This window comes from Amphimedon queenslandica, unplaced genomic scaffold, assembly GCF_000090795.2.
Source record: "Amphimedon queenslandica unplaced genomic scaffold, v1.1 AMPQUscaffold_12989, whole genome shotgun sequence".
Classification (NCBI taxonomy): Eukaryota; Metazoa; Porifera; class Demospongiae; order Haplosclerida; family Niphatidae; genus Amphimedon; species Amphimedon queenslandica.
The window spans coordinates 12214-15661 of NW_003546775.1; the positions used below are offsets into that span (position 1 = coordinate 12214).

General features: G+C 35.6%; 1 long non-coding RNA gene across 1 annotated transcript in view; it reads right to left on the reverse strand.

Annotated features, from left to right (window-relative positions):
• Positions 1-3448, reverse strand: part of LOC109585888 (uncharacterized) — an 11452-nt gene that overhangs the window by 6143 nt on the left and 1861 nt on the right. The window contains exons 2-5 of the long non-coding RNA XR_002186715.1: positions 2337-2490; positions 2132-2223; positions 1003-1153; positions 238-329 (exon numbers count right to left, since the gene is read on the reverse strand). This is a non-coding gene — a long non-coding RNA (uncharacterized LOC109585888). The remainder of the gene's footprint in view (positions 1-237; positions 330-1002; positions 1154-2131; positions 2224-2336; positions 2491-3448) is intronic.

Here is a 3448-nt window from a genome sequence, read left to right on the forward strand (position 1 = left end):
ATGCATGCTGTATGGTCATGAGCATTATTAGACAATGCTCTATTGTGAGCAGTCATGAAGGCATTTTTGAATGTACATGTACTAAACACAAAGCAAACAAATAATGCAGTAGCTATAACAAGCAATACACACATACACCAAAAAGGGACAAATTTACATTATGTCAAAACAAATATTGTGCTATCACTTAAGATAGCACAATATTTGTTTTGTGCTATCACTTAAGATACATGGTACCTAATAAGGTTTTCTTCCCGACTGCATCTCCCATGTGTGATCAGTCCTGTGTGCTCAATATTAGCAAGAACAACATAACTCTCTGAGTATACCTATAATTATAAAAATAATATGTACATGCACATCATACATGTTATAGCAGCTACCAAAAATGTAATTAACATAGTCCCCCTCTCTAGCTTTAAGAGGTTAATCTATACCAGCCAATTTCCAACTTGAGCTGGTACAAAAAAGATAGTTAATAGCCTGTTAGGATTATTAACCCCACCTATAATGACCACACTGCCTAATTCCTTCAATTTACTACATTCCATAAGTAGGTTCTACTTTCTTGTTTGCTCTTGCAATAGCTGTTGCTGGCATGTGATGGCTAAGTTGTCCATCAGGGCTAGGAAGAAGACTAGCCTTCTTAAAGTATTGGTAAAGCTATTTTTCTTACACCAGATTGAGTATGGCTGCATGTGTGGATTGAGTAATGCCAAGTCCAAATCTAAAATCAAAGATGCTAATATTTTAAGGTTCTATTTTTTTTGCAAGTGATGACCTAAACGGCAAAATATATAGTTCCCTTGAAAAAGAGGACCCATACCCATAGGGTATTTATTTTAAGAGTACCTGAAAAAGATATGCTGGTTAATCACATACACATGTACATGACTGAGTATACCTACAATTAGGAACTATATGTACATCATACAGTACTACCAGCTAGCAAAAATGTAATTAACATATCCCCTCTCTAGCTTCCAGAAAATTAATTCATACCTGCTAAACATGAGCTGGTGCAATGACGATAAAGTGTCTGCTAGGATTATTTACAATTTATGAACAACTCGATCCATTGAGAGTCTTCTTGTACCAGTATTCACAAAATGACCTTAATAATGATTCAGGAATAGTAGCAGATAATAACAACCTAAAGAGAGGAAAAGGAGGAGAAAGACAAAAGGAAAGAAATAAAAGAAGATGAGTGAGGGAGAATGGAAGAGAAAAATTGAAGGAATTAAGAAATAAAGAAAAAGAGAGCAAGAAAGATAGTGAAGATGCACATATTCATATACTGTACATAATAGTTATAGCACAGTAAAGAGTGCCGTTATCAGCCATATACAGCACTCTTTACTGCGCTATAATTAATTTATGGGATATAGTGGGCACATCAAAGGCGTCCGCCAAATGCACTCCTAGAGAAGTTCTCTCGAGTCTTCAAGGTTGAGACAAATTAAGCCAGCACAAACATTTAAAAGCTCGCAAGACAATTTTCTTTGCCACATAACACGGACTTGGCTGCCTGACGATCAATACAAGAACATCTCTGGGCACTGAAAGACAGCAAAATGCCGACAATGGTCGTAAAGGAGTGTTGTGAGTCTGTTTCGCAATAGGTAGAGCAGTTTCATTTCTTCTCTGGTCACAAAGAACTTCTCACCCAGTACTGCTAGCCATTGTGAAGCCAACCAACCGACACTAACTTCCGATGCTATACTAGTGCTGTATGCAATATAACGGAATAGGCGGTGCCTTTGATGCGCCCACGTAGTATACTATAAATGTACATAATACAAACTCAATAGAGGTACATGTAATGTACAAAGAGAAGATTTTCATAGTTTAACTAACCACACATATGTACCAACCATGTTCAATCAGTATCTTAGTCTTCACTAATACATGTACATGTAAGTCATGATAATTATTAGACAATGCTCTATTATGAGCAGTCGTGAGGGCATTTTGTATGTACAATTGTACATGTAACAAACACAAAGCAAACAAATAATGCAGTACCTTTACAATGGCTAAAGAGTAATACACACATATACATACTAAAGAAAGGGACAAATTTACATTACGTCACAACAAATATTGTGCTATCATATAAGATACATGGTACCTAATAAGGTTTTCTTCCCGACTGTATCTCCCATGTGTGATCAGTCCTGTGTGCTCAATAATAGCAAGAACAACATAACTATCTAAGTATACCTACAATAATTATAGAAATAATATATAAATGTACATAGTACATCACACATGTACATCATGTAATAGCAAATAACATATTCCCCTCTCTCTAGCTTTAAGAGGTTAATCTATACCTGCCAATTGCCAACTTGAGCTGGTGCAGTAAGACAGTTCATAATCTGCTAGGATTATTTACAATTTATGGATGACTAAATTAAGAGTCTTCTTGCACCAGTATTCACAAATGACCTTAATAGTGATTCAGGAATAGTGGCAGATACTAACAACCTGAAGAGAGGAAAAGGAGGAGGAAGATAGAAGAAAAGAAATAGGAGAAGATAAGAGAGGGAGAATGGAAAAAGGAAGGTTGAGGGAGAAAATAAAGAGAGAGACAAAAAGAAAAATAGTCAAGATTCACATAATAATATAATGTACATGGGCATAATACAAACTCAATATAGAAGGTGCATGTAATGCACAAAGGGAAGACTATCATAGTTTACTAACCACACATAGAGCACCATAGCCAACCATGTTCAATCAGTATCTTAGTCCTCTTTCATGAGTCATGAGCATCATTAGACAATGCTCTATTGTGAGCAGTCATGAGGGCATACGTTTATTTACTATACTGTACGTGTATGTTATGCAAACAATACTATCAATCTCATGCATGCTGTATGGGCATGAGCATTATTAGACAATGCTCTATTGAGAGGAGTCATGAGGGCAATCTACATTCTATGTATATATTGCAATATGTAAGAATGCTCCCTTTCTTTGTTGATATAATAGAATATACAATTAAATAAGAAATGAGATCTAGTGAATGCCAATAATCAAGTTTGATTATCCTATTCACAGCATTACATGTTTATATCCCTCACCCAAATCTGCATCCAGTGGCATGGTATTCATAACCTGCAAGTTATGTTGGTTAACTGGATAACACGTGATAAATGAAATTACAATTCTATGACATGACTTTAGTTTTGACCATACTAACGTTGCGTCATCCTCTCAATTATGACAAGGCTACTTTTACCATCACTATTATTAGTGCAGCAAATATGAGCTTGTTTTCCCAACATTATAGTAGTACATGTACTGTTTGACAACAAGTAATACAAATCATACATAGTGCATTAGGCCTTTTGTCTTGTCTCTCTTGAGAACAAAAAGTGAATCAGAGGAACATGTTTCCTTCCTCTTTCCTCCTCGTACTGTATAAAAGTAATGAGACCAT